The sequence below is a fragment of the Neovison vison genome, chromosome 5, assembly GCF_020171115.1.
Source record: "Neovison vison isolate M4711 chromosome 5, ASM_NN_V1, whole genome shotgun sequence".
Classification (NCBI taxonomy): Eukaryota; Metazoa; Chordata; class Mammalia; order Carnivora; family Mustelidae; genus Neogale; species Neogale vison.
The window spans coordinates 85,881,125-85,904,536 of record NC_058095.1 but is presented as its reverse complement, the minus strand read 5'-3'; the positions used below and the strand labels follow the sequence as shown (position 1 = coordinate 85,904,536).

The 23,412-nt window shown below is 36.4% G+C and overlaps 1 protein-coding gene across 2 annotated transcripts in view; it reads right to left on the bottom strand.

The window, feature by feature from the left end:
* Positions 1–23,412, bottom strand: part of SGCG (sarcoglycan gamma) — a 139,272-nt gene that overhangs the window by 89,027 nt on the left and 26,833 nt on the right. The window lies entirely within an intron of this gene.

Below are 23,412 nucleotides of genomic sequence, written 5' to 3'. Positions count from 1 at the left end.
AACACCCAGTGCTCCACACTATATGTGCCCTCCTTAATGTCCATCACTGGGCTAACTCATCCCCTTAACCCTCTCCCCTCTGAAACATTCAGTTTGTTTCCCAGAGTCCATAGTCTTTCATGGTTCATCTCCCCCTCTGATTCTCCCCCCACTTCATTTTCCCCCTCCTTCTCTTAATGTCTTCCATCAGTAATTATTTTGAGTGCAAGTGGACTAAACACTTCAATGAAAAGAGAGAGGGTGACAGAATGGATTAACAACAACAACAACAAGACCCATCTATATGTTGCCTACAAGAGACTTGCTTCAGACCAAAGACACCTGCACATTAAAAGTGAGGGGATGTGGAGATATCTCTCATGCAAAGAGATGCGAAAAGAAAGCCAGAATAGCAATACTTATATTGGACAAAAGAGTCTTTAAAACAAAGACTATAACAAGAGACAAATAGAAACTCCACATTATAATAAAGGGGACAATACAACCAGAAGACAAAACGATTGTAAATATATGTGCATCCAACATGGAAGCACCTATTACATAAAACAGTTAATAAAAAATATAAAGGAACTAATCAACAGTTATACAGTAATAGTAGGGGAGTTTATCATCCCACTTGCACTCATAGATAGATCATCCAAGCAAAAACTAGCAAGAAATAGTGGCTTTGAGTGGCACATTGAACCAGATGGATTTAATAGGCATATTCAGAAAATTCCATCTTAAAACAGAATACACATTTTTTTAAGTGCACAAAGAACAGTCTCCGGAATAGATCACATGTAAGGCATAAAAGAAGGCTTGACAAAAATGAAAAAGATCAAAGACATACCATGCATCTTTTCTGACCAAAATGTTATGAAACTAAAATCAACCACAAGGAAAAAATCTGGAAAGACCACAAATATGTGGAGGTCAAATAACATGCTACTAAACAATGAAAGGGTCAACCAGGAAAGCAAAGAAGAAATTTAAAAAGTACATGGAAACAAATGAAAATGAAAACACAACAGTCCAAGACCTTTGCGATGTAGCAAAAGCAGTTCTAAGAGGGAAGCAAAACCCAAAACCAGAAGAAGAAAGGATACATAAAGAATGGAACAGAAGTAAATGACAGAGAAACTAAAAAACCAATAAAGCAAATCAATGAAGTCTGGAGATGGTTCTTTGAAAAGATCAACAAAATTGAAAAGCATCTAGTCAGAAACATAAAAAAAGAAGAAGGACTCAAACAAAATCATAAATGAAAGAGGAGAAACAGGAACCAACACCGCAGAAATACAAACAATTATAAGAGAATATTATGAAAAACTATATGCCAACAAATTAGATAACCAGAAGAAATGGATAAATTCCTAGAAACATATAAACTACCAAAACTGAAGCGGGAAAAAGTAGAAAACTTGAACAGACTGATTTCCACCCAGGAGACTAAATCAATGACGAAAACCTCCCAAAAAACCAAAGTCTAGGATCAGACAGTTTCATAGGCAAATTCTACCAAGCATGTAAAGAAGAGTTAATATTTATTCTTCTCAAATTATTCCTAAAAAGTTGAAGAGGAAGGAAATATTCCAAATTCATTCTATAAGGCCATATTATGCTGATATATTCATAAATCAATCAATATGATACTATATATATAGAACACCCAAAATACTCCTCCAAAGTGTTTATAGCAGCAATATCCACAACAGCCAAACTATGGAAAGAGCCCAGATGTCCACTGACAGATGAATGGATAAAGAAGATGTGGTATATTTACACAATGGACTATTATGCAGCCATCAGAAAATGAAATCTTGCCATTTGCAACAATGTGGATGGAACTAGAGGATATTATGCTAAATGAAATAAGTCAATGAGAGAAAGGCAATTGTTATATGATCTCACTGATATGTGGAATTTAAGAAACAAGGCAGAGGATCACAGGGGAAGAGAGAAAAAAATGAAACAAGACAAAAACAGAGAGGGAGAAAAACTGTAAGAGATTCAGGAAGCAAACTGAGGGTTGCTAGAGGGATAGGGGCCTGGGGGAATGCCATAACAGGGTGATGGACATTGGGGAGGGTAATGTTGTAATGAGTGTTGGGTATAATATAAGATTGATGAATCACAGACCTGTACCCCTAAAACATATAATATATTGTATGTTAATTAATTGAATTTAAATTTAAAAATATAAATTAAAAAATAAATTGATAAAAAGAAACTGAATATGACACAAAGAAATGGAAACACATTCCATGCTCATGGATTAGAATAACAAATATTGTTAGAATGTTCATATTACCCAAAGTAATCTACATATTTAATGCAATCCCTATTAAAATACTGATAGCATTTTTCACAGAACTAGAACAAAAAAACCCTAAAACGTGTATGGAATCAGAAGAGCCCCAAATAGCCACAGCAATCTTGGAAAAGCAAAGTAAAGCTGGAGGCATCACAATTCCAGACTTCAAGTTATATTTCAGAGCTATAGTAAATCAAAACAGTATGGTACTGGCACAAAAATATACACAGAGATGAACAGAACAGAAAACTCAAAAAATAACCCACAATTATACGACCAATTAGTCTTTGAAAAAGTAGGAAAGAATACCCAATGGGAAGACGTCTCTTCAAAAAATGGTGTGGGGAAAACACAACAATCACATGCAAAAGAATGACACTGGACCACTTTCTTCTACCATACACAAAAATAAATTCAAAATGGATTAAAGACCTAAGTATGAGACATGAAACCACAAAAATTCTAGAAGAGAGCACAGGCAGTCCGGAAAATGAGTTCTGGGATGGTGAAACAGATAATGGGGATTAAGGAATACAGTTTCATAATAGGCACTGGGTAATGTATGGAATTGCTGAATCATCATTTTGTATACCTGAAACTAATGTAACATTGTGTATTAACTATATTGGAAATAAAATTTTAAAAAAGGTAAAATCTGTAACTTTCTGGAATGTCCTTCATCATGCTGAATTGTAACTCTTTATGTAAGAAAGTCCACATTACTCTGTACAAAATATTCCTTCCCTAGAGCACTCTCTTCTCTGTGAAGACTGTATCAGAGGTGGTTGTCCTAACTTGAGCTCCAATAAAACTCATATAAACTAAACTAAAACATATAAACTAAACTAAAACTTTAAAGTTTCTTTAAAAAAAAGTAACAGACTGTCTTTTTTTTTTTTTTTTTAAAGAGAGACAGAGAGACTGAGCATGAACAGCATGTGGAAGAGAGAGAATATTAAGCAAGCTCATTGTGGAGCTTGATGCAGAACTCAGTCTCATGACCTTGAGATCATGACCTGAGCTGAAATCAAGAGTCAGACACTTAACAGACAGAGACACCCAGGCACCCCTCTAACTATGCTTTTGTAAGTCTTATGGTAACCAGTGCCAAAACCTATATAAAAGATAAAAGAATCGAAGTACAACACTATGGAAAATTATTAAACCACAAAGGAAGAAAATGAGAAGGGAACCAAAATAATCAGAATACAACTAACAAAATGACAATCCTAAATTCATACCTACCAATAATTACTTTAAATGTAAATGGACTAAATTTTACAATCAAAAGACAAGAGTCAACTATATGCTGCCTATAAGAGATTCACTTCAGCTTTAAGGATACATACAGATGAAAGTGGAGGGATGGAAAGTGTTGGGAGCCTCGTGCCTAGAAGTGGTTAACCCAATAGAGCAACAGTTCTTGGGAACCTCTTCAACCGAGGACTTTCACGGGTGGCGAGCTAGAGTGCCACCATTTTTCCCTCGTGATTGTTATGAGAACATTGTAAGGTTTGGCTTGTTGCCATTGCAGCTGCTGTCTCAAGACTAAGTTAATAAGGCTCCTGTGTTTTGTGAATATTGAGTTATGGTCTAGGTGTCCAAATCATGAAGGTCAAGGCTGTCTGATATCTCTGCATGGCCAGCTACTCTCAGGCCAAAATAGAAACAAGCACCAGATGTACAGGAGGATTCCCTTACTGTGCGGTATAAATCAGAACTCTGCAAAATAAACTTTGGCACTATGGGACATCATCCTTGGTGCTCCTCCTGCCCCCATCTCTTTGTCTCTTAATTTCTTTTCACCATCCTCTTACCCTCATGTTCCTGGTTGGTTTGTCGCGCCGGCCGTGACAGGAGAGATATTCAATGCCAATGGAAACCAAAAGGATATTCTTATATAAGAAAAAAAAAAAAAAGACCATAAGCCAAAGACTGTAATAAGAGATGAAGAGATGCTAAGGGGGTCAATTCATCAAGAGGATATAACATTAGTAAATATGCACCCACCATTGCAGTACCTACAGATCTGAAGGGAGAAATAGATAGTAATATATTAATAGAAGGGAACTCCAAAATTCTACTTTCAGCAATGGATGCATCATTCAGACAGAAAATCAATAAAAGAGAACCTAAATTGTACATTAGACCAATAGACATTTGATCCAACAGCAGCAGATTGTTCTCACGTAGTATACTAAGACAATGGAATACTATTTAGCCTTTTAAAAAAGGAAATCCTGCCATTTGTAACAACATGGATGGACTTGAAGGGTATTATGCTAGGTGAAATAGGTCATACAGAGAAAGACAAATACTGCATAGTATGTCTTTATGTGAAGTCTAAAGAGGTGGGAAATCAGATTCATAGAAACAGATAGTAGAAAAGTGGTTGCCAGAGCCTGGGGTCTGAGGGGTGGAGTAGGAAGAAGTTGGCAAAAAGGTACAAGCTTTCAGTTAAAAGACTTGAATAGGGTCTCAGGATCTACTGTTAACATGATGACTATAGTTGATAACACTGTGTTCTGTAATTTAATTTTGCTAATAGATTAGAAATTATTCTCTCTCATACACAAAAGGTAAATATGGGAGATAACAGATGTCTTAACCTACTTGGGGGGAGTCCCTTCATAATATATGTGTCCATATAATCATATTGTACATTTTAAATATCTTTCAATTTTATTTGTCAATTCTACCTCAATAAGCCTGAAAAAACTATAGAAAATATTGAGTGTTAGTAATGAGCAAGTGAATATGGAGCAGCTGGAACTCTCATATCCTGCTGGTATAAATTGGTACAACCACTTTAAAAAATCGGTGGTTTTTATTACACATAATGCACATACACATAATGTTTGACTCCCATTCTGTTAGAGCCCACACTCAATTCCCACTACCTCAACTCCCATTTAGTCTCTGCACCATTACAGTTTGTCCTCCACCATCATCATTCTACTGAAATTGCTCTCCATAAAGTCCCTAATAACTTTATTATTAATAAATCTAATGCCCATTCTCAATTCTCATTCTACTGGAAAACTATGTAACACCTGAGACTGTTGACCAACCCATAATTCTTAACACTACCTACTCTTGAGTCTTAGGACAATACTGTTTGTTTTATTATCCTAGAACTTTGATCTTCCTTTGGCACTTACTTCTCAACAATGTCCCCCTAGGCTTTCTTGTTATAAGGGGGTTTTTCTTGGAGTTTCATCCTTGGCACTATATATATACTTAATATATGTTAAGCCATCATACATATCTTCTTCCACTTCAATACCCCTCCTTAGTGTTCCTGAAATAATTTTTTTAAATACTAATCTATCATCTCAGAGCTATGAGATCAAATCCTGTGTTGGGCTCCACTGCTTAAGATCTCTCTGCCTCTCCCTATGCCTACCTCAAATAAATAAATAAATACATGCATACATAATAATTTAACACTTTACTTCCCTCTTTAAAAACTTGTGATGGTTTTTAATTGGAATACACTATAAAATACAAATGAGCTACTGGTATACAAGGCTCTTCTTATACTTGATCCCTTATTCTTGATCTCTGCAGCTTCATCTTCCACCCTTCCTCTCTGAACCTTATGTTTTAGTGACAATAAACTTCTCACTCAACAACTTTTCTTCTTCCTCATATTACATCCCCAAATCATATAAGTCCTGATGAAGCCTTTTCTGACCTCTTCAGACTATTGTAAGTCCTTCTGGATTTCTACAAAAGTTTGACCATGTCTCTCAGAAACTTTGTCACATTGTTCCATGTATCTAGACCTCTACTGCACTGAGAGTTTTGTAAATCCAATCTGTTTTTGGCACCTGGCACTGTAACTTACGTGCAGTAGAAATCAACAATGTGTTCAATGACTGAATGGCTTCTGTAATTGCAAGATCCATGATACACAGAACATTGCTTATGTTAGTTGCTCAGTATATGTTTTAAAAATGAATAGGCTGATAATTGTATTATTTCAGTGTTCCCAGTAAAGGATGATAAATGGTACATAGTAACAAATTCTGCATTTTGGCAGATGTTGCAGTAATTTTAAAAAGCATTTAACCTAGGGTTCTTTGGTGGTGCAGTTGGTTAAGTGTCTGACTCTTGGTTTCAACTTAGGTTATGATCTATCTCAACATTGTGCGACTGAGCCCCAACTTGGGCGCCATGCTCAGCACAGAGTCTGATTTCTCTTTTCCTCTCCGTCCACTCACCCACTACTGCTCTAATAAATAAATCTTAAAAAAGTTTTTAACCTTGTGTTTTCATAACCTCATGCCAACATTTGAGAGGTAATATAAAATCAAACTAAAGGTTTTCTTAAATCATTAATTATTCTCAAATATTCTTCGCTTACCTCAGGTTTTTGTTTTTTATCAGTCACTTCTGGTACTTTTATACACAACTTTTTTTCTTGCTAGGATGCTAGTAAAAAATTAAGGCATCAACTGTAAAGTTGTTGTAGTTCATAAGAATTTTTTCCCTTAGACACAGAAAGAATTATTTCATGAGTGAATGTTCATAGTATTTTTATCTGACTATATCCTAAAACATAGTGATAGATCAATGACATAAATTTATTCTTCAAATGATAGGGTTTTTAGAAAATTTTCTCTCAATTTTACAGTGATACTGAGCTTTCATATTACAGACAGGGGGTCCTAGAATTTAATGAGAAGTTAAAGTAAGTATATTTGGGCACCTCGTGGCTCAGTTAAGCATATGTCATTCCCTAATGATATATGATACTGAAAATCTTATATACTTATTTGCCATCTGTATATCTCATTTGGTGAAGTGTCTGTTAGATCTTATGCTTATTTTGTAATTGGGTTGTTTTCTTATGTTGAGTTTTAAGAGTTCTTTGTATGTTTTGGACACTAGTCCTTAATCAAATATGGGTTTTGCAATTTTTTCCCCTCCATTCTGTAGCTTATCTTTTGCCGAGCAGAAGCTTTTAATTTTAATGAAGTCCAACTTATTAATTTTTTCATTCAGATATTATACTTTTGGTGTTATAAGTCATCACCAAACCCAACATCACCAAGATTTTCCTCCTGTGTTATTTTTATAACTCTTACAGTTTTGCATTTTACATTTAGATAAATGATATGCTTCAAATTAATGATGTGAGGTCTGTATCTAGATTCTTTGTGTGTGTTTGTATGTGTCCACTTGTTCCAGCACAATTTAAAAAATGTAAATTAATGGGAATTGGCTCAGGTCATGATCTCAAGGGTCATGAGATCTAGCCCCATGTTGCCCTCCCCTCTCAGCAGGGAGTCCACTGGAGATTCTTTCCCTCTGCCCCTCCATCCACTCATGTGTCCTCTCTCTCCCTCTCTAAAATAAATAGATATATATTAAAAAATAAAGTAAGTATATTTGTGTGAAGAAGGATTCTGGGAATAGTCCTAGAATAATAAGTAATTTTCTTATTTATTTTCAAATACCCACGAAAGACTCAGTTCTCAATTTTCTATATCTTATGAGCTTCTGATATTTGTGCCTTCTAAATCATACAAAAGATTAGATAATAAATTGTTTTGGGTAAGCAGAAGAAAGGATAAAGTTTGGTCAAGTTGATCCTTTGACTTGTCAAGAGTAAGACTTTGTGAGCCTCTAGAAATATTTACAGAAATCAGTTCTGGGTATACTTCATTTAATGAAATTCATATTTCTGAGCATCTTGCTATAGAATAAATTTAATTTCAACTGAATTATATCTTCTATTGATTTCTAAAACAAGTTAAAAATATATCCTCTCCTAGAAGAAAAATCACTTTAATAGAATTACAGTTATAAACAAGCAAAATCCTCTGAAAATAACTTCTTTGATAGAAAACTTATTTTCTGATGGAAATGGATAATTCCATTTAGATATTAAAAGCAATCTTAGGAATGATCCAAAGAACCACCTAATAAAACCTTTTATAAATGTCAATATACAGTATATGGATACTCTGGCAATTCTACAATATGCACATTCTTTTGGCTCATAATTTTCCCACTGTATTATCACAATACCTAAAAGTAGAAAAAGTTTCCTGAGTTTTCCATGGGCTCATGAAGTAATGCCCCCACTTTCTGATTAATTTACATTTTTCATGTGTATTGCCATGTTTGTACAACAGAATCAGCACAGTATCTTTCATGAGGGGAAATAAACACAAATAAGTATGACACTTTCACTCTTCATTTGAGTAGCAAAGTCATCCCAGTGTATGATGAAATATTGGTTACTGCCCAAGAATGATATTTCTGTTGATGGAATATATTTGAATTTCCTACCTTTTTCCATCGACCAATTCAAAATTTTTAATTTATCAGTTTAATAATATGTTTATATTATTAATTTAACAAATAAGTTACATAATTTGCAGTGTTTTTATTTAAAGGAAATTAATTTTAATTTGAATTAATTATAAATTAAAAGTAATTTAAAGTAAATTAAAACAGTAAAATTATGTAACTTATTTATATCTTAGAAACATTTTAATTAAGTATAACATTTTTAGAAAAGTGAACAAGTTATATCAAATTATATTTGTACAGAATTTACCAATTTATATTCTGTTTCTAATATCTCTTTACATTCCATCAGTCTATTTGGTGTTTATGAGCAGCACAGTTTACATTATTCTAGTTATATAGAATGCTTTGATATTTGCTAAAGCAAACGTTCATTTGTTATTCTTTGTTGTTAATGAAGCTAATATGAAGTTTTCATTGAGTTGTATATACCCTTTTACTCAGGATTTCTTTCAGGACTACCAGGAAAGGATATTTCAGCAAATTGAGAGTCCTCAGGAATTTGCATATTATTACAACACGAAGTGTGATTCTTTTTTTTTTTTTTTTTAAAGATTTTATTTATTTATTTGACAGAGAGAGATCACAAGTAGGCAGAGAGGCAGGCAGAGAGAGAGAGAGAGGAGGAAGCAGGCTCCCCGCCGAGCAGAGAGCCCGATGCGGGACTCGATCCCAGGACCCTGAGATCATGACCTGAGCCGAAGGCAGCGGCTTAACCCACGGAGCCACCCAGGCGCCCCAGTGTGATTCTTCTACTAATACATTTTCTAACTAGTTTGGACTAGAGCATGGGTGTGTGCTAAACATGACATTTTGTACCTCATTTTATTACCTAAATAGTGTAAATTTTCATATTTATTTCAATAGTTTTTCATTTAATTCTTCTGGATTTTATAACACAATAATTGTTTGCAAGTTATTCTTTTCTTTCAATCATCTGCTGTTTAGCTATTTCTAGCCCTTATTTAACAAATGGTCTTACTGCATTTGTCAAATTTTCAGAAAAAAAGGTAGAACACAGTAGTATGACTATCAGACATACTTTTCTTGTTTTTGTCTTCAATAGAAATGCCTCTAGGATTTCAGTAATAAGTATGTTTCTGGCAGCTGGTTTGTGGTAAATATTCTTTATCATGTTAGGGAAGAAGGCTAGTCAACTATTTCTTTTTACAACCATCATATATGATATCCCATATGGTGTGGTCAAGTGAAAAAGGGCTGATTTCAAATCAAATGAAATGGATACAAATTCTAATTCTTATTTTCTCACTCTGTGATCTCAGAAAAAATTTTAATTTCTGACCATTCAGTTCAGGTAGACTTATATTTATAGAGTAGTGCCTATTATGTGGTAGCAGGAGACAAGGTACTAGGAAAAAATATACAGACCAGCTTCTTTCCTACTTTGTAAAGTAGAGCTAATAAAAGGGCCGAGAGAAGGAAATAGGAGAGAAGGCACCATAAGATAACAGCAGTTTGAGAGACAGGAAGAGAATGAAGGAGCATAAAAGACTCAAGAATTGAGATGGCATGTCCTTTAGCAGCACAGGGAATACAAATGAAAAAATGATAAAAGATTAGCATGGTACTTTATAAAGATGACATACAACTTCATGAAGAATCTTGTATTTTCAAACTACATATCTGAAGTCATTCAAATTGGGTTCTAAAACACTGTCAAAAGAAGTAACAAATAGGTAGCTGAAGCATATAGCTCTGGAGAAGATTCAACTCATAAGAGCTTGTTATATGATAAAGGAAGCATAGTAACTAATGGAAAACACAGGATTATGCAATTAGAAGGATATGCAGCAAAAGTGTTACAGTTACATTTAGATAGTTATATTAGAGGTAATTTCTCAAATATTTTTTCTTTCTTTTCTTCTTCTTCTTTTTTTTAAACGATTTTATTTATTTATTTGGCAGAGATCACAAGTAGGCAGAGAGGCAGGCAGAAAGAGAGGGGGAATCAGGCTTCCTGCTGAGCAGAGAGCCCAGTGTGGGGCTCAATCCCAGGACCCTGGGATCATGACCTGAGCCGAAGGCAGAGGCTTTAACGCACTGAGCCACCCAGGCACCCCAAACCTTTTTTCTTTCAAAAATGCATACAAAATTCACAAATATTAAAATGAATAAAAGTTTTCAAAACCAAAAAACAGATTATTGTATAAATAGTGTTCATAAAACTGGGCGTTTGGGGGGAGAAATCAGGTTAAAACCTCTCCTCAAATCAAAAATATTCTGGTAGTCCCTTAAGTTGCTACTTGGAAAATGTGGCATTATAAAGAGACATTATACACACATACGTTTGTAATGCTTTACACATTCTAAAGCACTATACAAAGTTATCATCACTCTTATAATCATCACTGTCTTCTACCATTAAAGCCAAATTTCCAGGGTATTTGAATGTGCTTCTTCATACATCACCAACAGTGTGATGAAACTCAGACCAGGTGATTCATGCAGTATATACTTGGGGATTAAAGTAAGAACATCAGGTCAACCAGGAGGAGGAGCCTACATTAAATTGATTAATCCATATTGTTTTAGACAACAGCTGAGAACTATACTAACGATCAGATGCTTTTGCTGCCACTCACTCAGACATCTGCATAAAAGAAAAGTCAATGTTCTACAAATCACATTTACATCTCAGAAAATTGGTGAAACAACTTTAAGGATACTCAATTTATTTAAGTGCCTTTGCGAAGAAATTGAAAATTTGTGAGGGACTGTCATGGTCCATTCAGTATCAGATTCTATGAACAAAATAATAGATTAGCAAATTTTTTATTAGTAATCTTGGATCCATCCACCCAACTGCAAATCTTACAGTGATTTTGTGTCATCAGTCTAGTACTGAATTTGTGCTGTTCCTTCTTGATCATAACTAATTTCATACACATATGTGAAAGTTGTCTTTCATTCTTCTCATTTTTTTAGGACTATATTTACTGGCTACCTAAATCATACACAAGGCACTGTGATATGGTTGGGGATTAAAATAAAAATTACAAAGCTCCACTGGTCCCTCAAGAAGTTTTTCTGACATAAAGAGATACACCAACAAGTAGAGACAGCTTTGAGAGTTCAGAATGAGCCCTGAATAAAGTGTGCTAGAGAAACGTCTGGAGAACGTCTCTCAGGGGGTGTGGGATTTGATCTGGGCCATGATAGAAAGGTAGGACTTAAGTTCACTTTTAAAGAGTTGTGGTTTATTTAATGGAATGGCAATGATGAGCTTTGTCATGGAAAGACTACTGTGCAGAAAGACATGGAAGAGTCTAAGATTAATTCTTAAAACAAGATAAATAGTCCCTTTCTGTGTGTCTTTTTTTTTTTTTTGAGTACAGTCATCTTTGAAATTCTGTTATTTCATACAATGTGCATATAGGATATCTGAAATTGGTCTGACTTTCACATTTGACTGTTGCATACAGTTTAAGCCTATATTGAACCTATATAGCAATGGTGACTCATGACCAAATAGCTTTAGTTATTGTTTTAGTTATAGTTTTAATTCCCTGCTCATTATTCTAACAACTATATCATCCATGCACACAGTCCTATTTGACCAAGGGAGTGATGATTTTTTGGTCTCAGTCTGATTTTCCCTGGTGTTTCTACAGTGAAAGTTTCATGGGATGACAAGCACTCTTAATTTTATGCTCAACACAGACTAAAGAACACTTTGGTCAAAGGAGTTCATAATTTTGTTCCAAGTTTAAACTGAGCATCTAAGTAACATAAATAATTGCAAACAGTATAATGTGTGTGTGTACACCGTTAGAAAATCATAGACTGAAACTAATCCTAACTAAAACCAAGATTCTTACCGAGTCTGACTCCTAAGCTAATGTTCTTTCCACTGTCTTATAGTCCCTCTAAAAGTCATTTTTCTTTATTTTTAAACAAGTAACACTTCAACAAATATATTAGGCTAATTTATAAATTATAAGATATTATCTTGATTAGTGGTCGTGAGCAAAAACAATTTATTGTTACCCAAAGACCTTATCAGTTTTGTATTATTGGTGGGAATGGGAAACAAGCAAATGCATTTATATTCAGAGCACATTTACTTTGTTATAATGCCCCCATGACAAAAGTGTGACTTTCATATCTAGGTTAAGCTGATGACTGTCACTACACATGACAAATGCCTGTGGCTCATGAGACCCAGTGCTTTTGCTTTATTTCCCAGTTGTTAAAATATGTTTAAATCACTTACAGAAAAATTTTAATAAAAAGGAAAATTGAAAGAATATCCTTCAGGTAGAAATTAAAACTATGGTGCTATTTGTATCTCTAGACAATAGGATTTGTGTTACTGATACCAGGGATAATGAAATTCCTATGCACTTTGAATAGCTTGAGATTTATCTCCCTCCTCTCAACTCAGGCTTAATAATATCTTGTCTTCTTAGAAAGAAAAATGCCATTAAGTTAGTATATGTTCTTATTGTCTGTGACCTCTGGATCAATCCCACTCTATTATGACTAAGACATAAATCAAACATTTCAATTTGGTTTTTAGACTGGCAAGCACCGATGTAATATAATTTTTTTTAGAAAGAGGGAAATAATTTGAGAAAATGTCAAGGTGCTGCTTTAAAATGCCATCATGTCATGTTTTTCTTTTAATCCTAATTTCCATTAGTGTGAAAAATGGATGGCAAAGAGAGGGAGGCAGGGTAAGTAATCAGTATCAGATCACTGCCAGTGTGAGGACCATACAGGCCAGGCCTGGGCAAAGGCAGGGATGGAGCACAGGGGGCTGCTGTCCTCCTGCTGGGTCACCAGCAAGGGTCTCTGTCAAGGCAGGCAGAAGACAAACGGCGTCAAGCATGGCAGACAGGTACAGGAAAAGGTGAAAATCTCTTCTGCCATCTATAGGTCAGATAAAATTTCACTGCCTTCACTCTTAACATGTGGCTCTCCTGAGGGCAGAGACTTCATTGCTCTGGGCTCCCTGCAGTGGACAACACACTCCCTTTTCTGAGGAAACAACCAGAGGGAGCCCAGAGGGAGCCGAGTAAACAAAAGGTGAGACCGAGCTCAAGATCTTCCATAGACCTTGACAGCCCTTGGCGGCACCAGCCTGTGCCTGCCTCTCAGCGATTCTGGGAGGCTAAGTATGTTATGGAACATACTTTGATCTAAAAACAGAGAACTCTTAAAATATGCTATTGTAATGGTTGCTAAACACATGCTAGAGATTCTTTTTTCGTTTTCTACTTCAGCAAGATATTTTTAAATAAAACTCCTGCCCAACCTATTAAAACTATCTGTCGAATACTGAAACATTCTAGCAGAAAGTATTCTAGTACAAAGGATTTGTTTTGGCTAAATTTGATCTCTTCATTAAATAAGTAGGGACTGATGCAGAAAGAAATGATTTCAATTTCAGTAGTTTACATATCATTTTTTCTTTTTGAATTAATTTCATTTTTAGATTTCTAAAATCTAAAATCTAATGCTATTCAACATATTTGCTAGTAAGAGCAGTAATGAGATATGGGTTGAGGTTAACTGGAGTAGCCTGCCTCTTCCCTTGGTCTCTCCCTGCCTCTGTGTTTGGGCACCAATTTCAGATTTCACCCAGAGAGCTCCTGAGAGGGTTGAGAACCACTATAGAAGAACTATAAGCTTAATGCTGATATTCAGTATTACAATTCTGTTTTGATTACTTATATTCTTTCCTCCCCCAAATAAAAGTATCTAAAGAAATTCAGCATTCAGCATTAAACTTTTTTTTTTAAGCTTGGAATCATTAATCTTCTCTTGTTAAAATTACATTCATTAAATGCACTAAAATATTTTGTATGAAAGTAAGTAAATAACCATGAGGTTTTTTTTTTTTTTAAACTAGGTTGTTAAAAATTAAAAATGCCATGTTTTAACATATTAACTGATAAGACTCACAGATATCATTTTATAGACATGAACACTATAACTAAAACTAATAAACTAATATTGTATATTAGTTTTACAGAAGGAAAGTATAAAAAGGGAAAAAGGGAAGTAGCCACTTTACTGCATTGATTTTTTTTTCCAATTTATTTATTTTCAGAAAAACAGTATTCATTATTTTTTCACTACACCCAGTGCTCCATGCAAGCTGTGCCCTCTATAATACCCACCACCTGGTACCCCAACCTCCCACCCCCCCGCCACTTCAAACCCCTCAGATTGTTTTTCAGAGTCCATAGTCTCTCATGGTGCATTGATTTTTTTTTAGTGTCCACCTTCCTAACTAATGGATTTAGCGATTATAATGACCAACACAGAATATTCTAGAACCTTTATGTTTGGCACCAGTTGTTAAAACTTCCTAAATATGACTTAATATTTAATAGATTTCATACATAGAAATGATGTAAAATTCTGTTACGTGAAGTTGCAGTTCTAAGAGTGGAGCTACCCTGGTGAGCAACTCAGCATCAGGGGTCTCTGGAACCCATGCCAGGCATGGCAAAGCTCTTTAAGGCTTGGTTTCATTGTGTTTGGACTAGTTATCTTGCCAACATTTAACCTCTGTTTGAAATCTCCATCTTCTGTGGCATCCTGTGTTTTCCTTTTGTGATCTATTCCTTGTTTTACCTTGTAATTCAATATTGATATTTTAAGACATGTTACTGGTGGTTGGCTTAACTGTTTTCCATAGTAAAATATTAAAGTATGAAGAAGGGACACGTGGACTGAAATGACAATATGTGGAAGTTAATAAACCTTCATTGCTCTACACTGGGGATCTAAGCAGAGAAATTTTTTAAGACTTTGTTAATTTGGCAAATTATAGTTTTCAGTCTACCGTAATGACTGTATAGGTGATAGATAGGTTATTATAAATTTAGGTAGAGAATTATATGCTAGCTGTTACGTGTTCAAAATTCTACAGCTCTCTGTAAATGCTGAGAATCCTATTTGACTTTATCATTTCATTACCAAAACTCTTGAAAAGTTCTTTTATAGTCACGTTACTTCCTTGGCATGTCTGCATTCAAGAAAGGATACTGGTTTATATATGAATAAAATAAAAACAAAATAAATTCTCATACAGAGAGAGATCTTTCAAACTAAGGAAAAAATAGAGCATAAGTTAATTTACAACATCCAGCCTCATAATGTATGAGTCATTCCCAAAGCAAGGGATCAAACTCACATACATATGAAAATTGCATCATTTGTATCATCTCACTTTGAGATGACCCAAGACGGCCAGGTGAGTGATAGAACTTGGGGTCCCTGGTACCAAACGACTATTCAAATCTGGCCATTCTCTGCACCTGCTGGGCCCTGGCATGGCTTCTTTCTCCCAGGCCCTTCTAAGGGTCTTTCTTTGAGTCGATTTTCTTTCTACACTCTGTATAACTGAGGGGCACACTGCAGGTGGGGGCAGGGCCTTTCAGTCAGGAGACATTCCCGGGAGATCCCATAGTTTACAACTGGAGGACTTCAATGTCAGTTCACTCTCCAAAAAATATTAAAACATTTAATTTTAGAGATAAAATGAAGGTGATGTACAACACATGCATATACCATATGCTGTGCTAGCTAAGTAAAGGTGCCTAATGGAAGTAAATACTATGGTGATGCTGTACCAACATGGTTTTTGTAAATTTTAAAGAGGAAATCACAACATATATTTGACTAATTTAAATATATTATGTAGGGAAGGGAGTGGCAAGATGGTGGAGAAGTAGGAGACCCTGTTTCAACTGGTTCCCTAAAGGAGCTAAATAACATTCTGAACACCCATGAAATGAGCCTGAGATATAGGATTATACATGTCTGGATCTCTTTAGGGGCAGAAGATCATCAGTGGCCAGTAAAACAGAGTGGGAATGCTCGGACTGATATTGGAGGATAAACAGAACGGGGAGGGAGCCACTAGAAGCGACCCACTGGAAAGTAATACCCCAATACAAAAGTGCCCTGTGACTGGGGACCAGCATTAACTTGGAGACTGGTTAAAAGCACTCAAAAAGAGCAGAAGACCTTAAGGGGCTCCTGGTGGAATCAGGCAGTCATGGGCACGGGCCTAAGGCCACAGTCCCAAAACAGGCAGTGCCAGCACCCATCTGTGCCAGAGAGAGCCCCGCAGGGGATCCGTTCCGTGGTCTCTGAGCCCGCAGCTTTCCACTGCTTGCACCACCACTCCCACTGGGCACACTCCCACCCTTGCCTGAGAGATCCTGGTGTGGGCATCGGCCAGCAGTCTGAGGCCGCAGCCTTCTGCAGCCTGTGCCTCTGACAGGTCTGAGTGTACCCAGTTGTGGCTGAGAGAACTCAGTGTGGTCTCCAGTCAGGGTCCCTCAGCCTGCAGCCCTATGCGACCTGTGACCTGTGCCTCTGCTGGGTGTTCGTGCACCCAGCATGGGTGTGGACCTAGACAGCAGTCCTGGTAACGGCAGTCACCTGCGTTCGGGCTTGCCCGGACCAATATTGCTCGCAGTTTTAGTGGCCCAGGGGCGCAGAGACAAGTGGGGGCCTCGGGCGACCACTGAGACAGTGGTTGGGGGTACACACCACCTGTGGGAGGTTGCAGTGTTTAGCGGAGTTTGCAGATGGGGAATCTGTGTGTTCTGGACCATCCAGAGGGGAGCAGATTGAGGCTTTTCTCTGAGGTGGAGGTCTGGGTGTGGACAGTTTACTTTTCATGGAAACCTCCGAAATGCCACAAAAAGCCTCCAAAGAACAAACACCTTCAAAGAACTAAAGCCTGAAACACAGATTTCCACAGAGCCCTGCCCCTTGATAGGGGGCAGGGCGACTCAGCCCAAGCAAGATTGACTGAAAAACAATGTGGAAGGCCCCTCCCCCAGAAGACAAGCCAGGAGAACAAGAGGACAACACCACAGGGTCCCCAAAAAACTGTAAAACCCCAACATCAGAGGAAAACAATGTATTAAGCCCCCAGTAGTGCCCTAAAACCTGTAAACCTGTATATTTCATAAATACACCCTCTTCTTTCTCTTTCTTTCATTCTCTCCTTTTCTTTTCTTCTCTCTTTTTCTTTTTTTTCTTTTAAATTTGTTCTCATGATTCTTGTTCTTTTAATTTTTTTTAATCTACTTACCATTACAACTAGAGGTTTAATACAACATATTCCATAATAACTTTTTAACTTTTTTAAATATATATGTGATTCTTTTTCTCATTTTTAAAAACATACACATAGATATAAGCTTCAAGGTGATCCTTTTTCCCTATTTAATACTACCCCTATATATAAACCAGTTTTAATTTTCCTGTATCTCTGGAAAGTTGAGTCCTTTAACAAAGATAATAAGATACACCCAGGAAGAACCGAAATAACCTTCCCACTCACATTGAGGGCTTATAACCACTTTCCCATCTTATTCTTCTGTCAGTGTTTCTGTGTATTTGTTTTTTTTGTACTATATAAATCTCATTCTTGGGGTTCATTTGGGCTGGGTTCTTTTTTTTTTTCCCCTTTGTCTTTTACTTCCATCAGTCATTTCTTTCATCTGTTTTTGTTTATATACCTTATAAATCTTACTTTTGGGGCTCATTTTGGCTGGGTTTTCTTACTTTTTTTTTTTCTTTTTCCTTTTTTTTTTGGTGGTGACTTCCAATCCCTCCCAAACTTTCCAGGGTGCACGTAGCCTGGATCATGGTTGATATATTCAGCTATACCTCCCCTTAATCTCACCAAAAAGACTAGGAGGAGGAACACCCAACAGAGGAAAAATTCAGAGACTGTGCCCTCTGCCACAGAACTACTGGATATGGACATAAACAGTATGTTGGAAAAGGAAGTCAGGGTAACAATTATCCAGGCAGTGGCTAGGTTGGAGAAGACCATTAGTGGCAACATACAATCTCTAAGGGTGGAAATGAAGGTTGATCAGGCAGTACTAAAAATGCTATCAGTGACATCCAACCTAATCTGAATACTCTAATGGCTAGGGTAACCTGAGGGAGAAGATCAAATTAGTGATCTTGAAGACAAAATGATAGAAAAGAAGGATCAGGAGGAGGTCTGGAACAGAGTTTAGAAGATGCAAAAACAGAATTAGGGAAATAAATGATGCCATGGAAAATTCCAACATCAGAATTATTGGGATTCCTGAGAGGGCGGAGAAAGAGCAAAGACTAGAAGATATAGTTGAACAAATTCTGGATGAAAATTGCCCTAATTTGGGGAATGGAATGGAACAAGTGTCTGTGTCCTAGAGGCAGAAAGGATATACCCCTCCAGATCAACAAGTGTAGAAAGACCTCCAGAAACTTAATTGTGAAATTCATGAATCATAATTTCAGACAGGAGGTCTTAAGGGAAGCTAGTGGGAAGAGAGTTCTTATGTACAGAGGAACGACCATCAGAATAATGTCAGACATGTCCACAGAAACCTGGCAAGACAGAAAGGGCTAGCAAGACACATTCAGGGCACTAAATGAGACAAACATTCAGTCAAGGATACTTTATCCAGTAAGGTTGAAATTCAAGATGGATTGAGAGATAAAGAGTTTCTAAGACTGGCAAGGTTTAAAAGAGCATGTGACCACCAAGCCAGCACTACAAGAAATTACAAGAAATATTAAGGGGGGTTCTATAAAAGAAAAAAGAATCCAAGAGTGACATAGAACAGAAATTTATAGAGACAATCTATAAAAATAAGAACTTCACAGGCAGCAGGATATCAATAAAAACTCATCTTTCAGTAATCACTCTCAATGTGAATGGCCTAAATGCTCCCATAAAATGGCACAGGGTTGCAGGCTGGATAAAATGAGAGGACCTGTCCATAAGCTGTCTACAAGAGACCCATTTGAATCTTTTTTTTTTTTTAAATTTATTTATTTGAGAGAGAGACAGTGAGAAAGAGCATGAGTGAGGAGAAAGTCAGAGAGAGAAGCAGACTCCCCATGGAGCTGGGCGCCCGATGCGGGACTCGATCCCGGGATTCCAGGATCATGACCTGAGCCGAAGGCAGTCGTCCAACCAACTGAGCCACTCAGGCGCAAGAGATCCATCCAAAGATACATCCAGACTGAAAGTGAAGGGACGGAGAACCATCTTTCATGCAATGGGCCTCAAAAGAAAGCTGGAGTAGTGATTCTCATAACAGATAAAGTAGATTTTAAGCTAAAGACTGTAGTCAGAGATACAGAAGGACACTACATCATTCTTAAAGGGTCTATCCACCAAGAATCTCCAACAATTGTAAATATTTATGCCCCCAATATGGGAGTAGTCAACTACATAAACCAACTGTTAATAAAAAAAGAGTCATATTGATATGAACACATTAATTGTAGAGGATCTTAACATGCCACTCTCAGTAATAGATAGATCATCTAAGCAGAATACCAACAAAGAAATTAGAGCTTTGAATGAAACATTGGACCAGAAGGACCTCACAGATATATACAGAACATTCCACCCTAAAATAACAAAACCCTCATTCTTCTTGAGTGCACATGGAACTTTCTCCAGAATAGATTACATACTGGGTCACAAATCAGGGCTCAGCTGATACCAAAAGACTGAAATTATTCCCTGAATATTCTCAGAACACAATGCTTTGAAACTGGAACTCAACCACAAGAAAAAGTTTGGAAGAAATACAAATAGTTGGAAGCTAAAGGCCATTCTGCTCGAGAACATTTGGATTAACCAGGAAATCAAAGAGGAGCTTGAACAATTCATGGAAACCATTGAGAATGAAGACACATCATTCCACAACCTATGGGATATGGCAAAGGCAATCCTAAGGAAGAAATACATAGCTATCCAAGCCACATTCAAAAAAATTGAAAAATCTTGAATATACCAATTCTCTTTACACCTTAAAGAACTGGAAAATCAACAATAAATTAAGCGAAACCCATGCACAAGAAGAGAAATAATTAGTATTAGAGCATAGATCAATGAGTTATAGATACAGTAGAACATATCAACAAAACTAGAAGCTGGTTCTTTGAAAGAATCAATAAGATCAATAAGCCACTAGCCAAATTAATCCTAAAGAAATGAGAGAGGATCCAAATTAATAAAATTATAAATGAAAAGGGGGAGATCACGACTAACATCAAGGAAATAGAAACAATCATCAGAAATTATTATCAACAGTTATATGCCAATAAGCTAAGCAACCTAGAAGAAATGGATGCATTCCTGGAAGCTTATAAACTTCCAAAACTGAAACAGGAAGAAATTGACAACCTGAATAGACCAAAATCTAGTAGAGAGATTGAAGCAGTGATCAAAAACCTCCCCAAAAATCCAAAAGTCCAGGACTTGATGGATTCCATGGGGAATTCTACCAAACATTCAAAGGGGAAATAATATCTATTCTCCTGAAGCTGTTTCAAAAAAATAGAAACAGATGGAAAACTTCCAGACTCTTTCTATGAAGCCAGCATTATCTGGACCCCCCAAACCAGGCAAAGATTCCATCAAAAAGGAGAATTTCAGACCAATATCCCAGATGAATATGGATGCCAAGATTCTTAACAAGATCCTAGTTAATAGGGTCCAACAGTACATTAAAAAGATTAACCACCATGACCAGGTGGGTTTTATCCCTGGGATGCAAGAATGGTTCAACATTCACAAATCAATCAATGTGATAGAACAAATCAATAAGAGAGAAGAACTACATGGTCCTCTCAATTAATGCAGAAAATGCATTTGACAAAATACAGCATCCATTCCTGATTAAAACTCTTCAATGTATAGGGATAGAGGGAATATTCCTCAACTTCATAAAATCTATGAAAAATCCACAGCAAATATCATTCTCAATGGGAAAAAGCTGACAGCCTTCCCTCTGAGATCAGAAACATGACAAGGATGCCCACTCTTGCCACTGTTGTTCAACATAGAACTAGACGTCCTAGCAACAGCAATCAGACAACACAAAAAAATAAAATGTATTCAAATTGACAAAGAAGAAGTCAAACTCTCTCTCTTCACAGATGATATGATACTTTACAAGAAAAACCCAAAAGACTTCACCCCCAATCTACTAGAACTCATACAGCAATTCAGTAATGTGCAGAAATACAAAATAAATGCACAGAAATTAGTTGCTTTTTTTAAAAAAACTTTTTTTCCAATTTATTTATTTTCAGAAAAACAGTATTCATTATTTTTTCACCACACCCAGTGCTCCATGCAAGCCGTGCCCTCTATAATACCCCCCACCTGGTAGCCCAACCTCCCACCCCCCCGCCACTTCAAACCCCTCAGATTGTTTGCTTTCTTATACACTAACAATGAAAATATAAAAAGGGAAACGAGAGAATCAATTCCATTTACTATAGCACCAAGAACTGTAAGATACCTTGGAATAAAACTAACAAAGAGTTAATGGGTATGTACTCAAAGAACTACAGAATGCTCATGAAAGAAACTGAAGAAGACAGGAAAAGATGGAAAAGCATTCCCTGCTCAGAAATCAGAAGAATAATCATTGTTAAAATGTCTATATTGCCCAGAGCAATCTGTACTTTCAATGCCATCCTGATGAAAATTCCACTGACATTTTTCAAAGTTCTGGAACAAACAATCTTAAACTTTGTATGGAACCAGAAGAGACCCTGCATTGCTAAGGAAATGTTGAAAAAGAAAAACAAAGCTGGCATCATATTGCCTGATTTCAAGTTTACTACAAAGCTTTGATCACCAAGACATAATGGTATTGGCACAAAAAAAGAAACACAGACCAGTGGAACAGAGTAGAGAGTCCAGATATGGACTGGCAACTCCATGATCAAGTAATCTTCGACAAAGCAAGAAAAAATATCCAGTAGAAAAAAGACAGTCTCTTCAATAAATGGTGCTGGGAAAATTGGACAGCTATGCATTGAAGAATGAAACTGGACCATTCACTTACACCATATACAAAGATAAACTCGAATTGGCCCTATGCCCCACAGTGTTCATAAGAGCAATATCCACAAATAGCCAAACTGTGGAAAGAGCCAAGATGCCCTTCAACAGATGAATGGATAAAGAAGATATGGTCCATATATACAATGGGATATTACGCCTTTATCAGAAAGGATGAATACCCAAATTAGTATCAACATGGACAAGACTGGAAGAGATTATGCTGAGTGAAATAAATCAAGCAGAGAAAGTCAATTATCATATGGTTTCATTTACTTGTGGAGCATAAGGAATAACATGGAGAACATTAGGAGAATGAAAGAAAAAGTGAATTGGGGGAAATTGGAGGGGGAGATGAACCATGAGAGGCTGTGGGCTCTGAGAAACAAACTGAAGGTTTTGGAGGGGAGGGGAATGGGGAGAGGGATGACCCAGCCTGGTGGTGAGCCTGGTGGATATTAAGGAGGGCACATATTGTATGGAGCACTGGGTGTGGTACATAAACAATGAATCTTGGAACACTGCAAAAGTAAAATAAAATAAAATAAAATAAAATAAAATAAAATAAAATAAATATATTATGTATTTATAGTACTTAAATATGGTTTATAATAACAATTCATAGTATGTGTTTATATTAAATATATTAAGTAACACATTTTAAGCTATATTTTGCTGGGATTGGTAATTTGCCTCTTTGAATATGGGAAAATATAAATATTTATGTCAACAAAATAGATAATGTGCCTGCTGGCTGTAGAAAAATGGCAGGAAAGAAATACATGCATAGGGAGTGAAGGAGACTAATCAAAGGAAGGCATTTGAGACTGACTGCTATAACTACTGTTCTTGGAATGAGCCTGTGCCTGTATCACACCTTCAAGATGCATATAGGGAACAGATTGACCTACCTGTGATGATC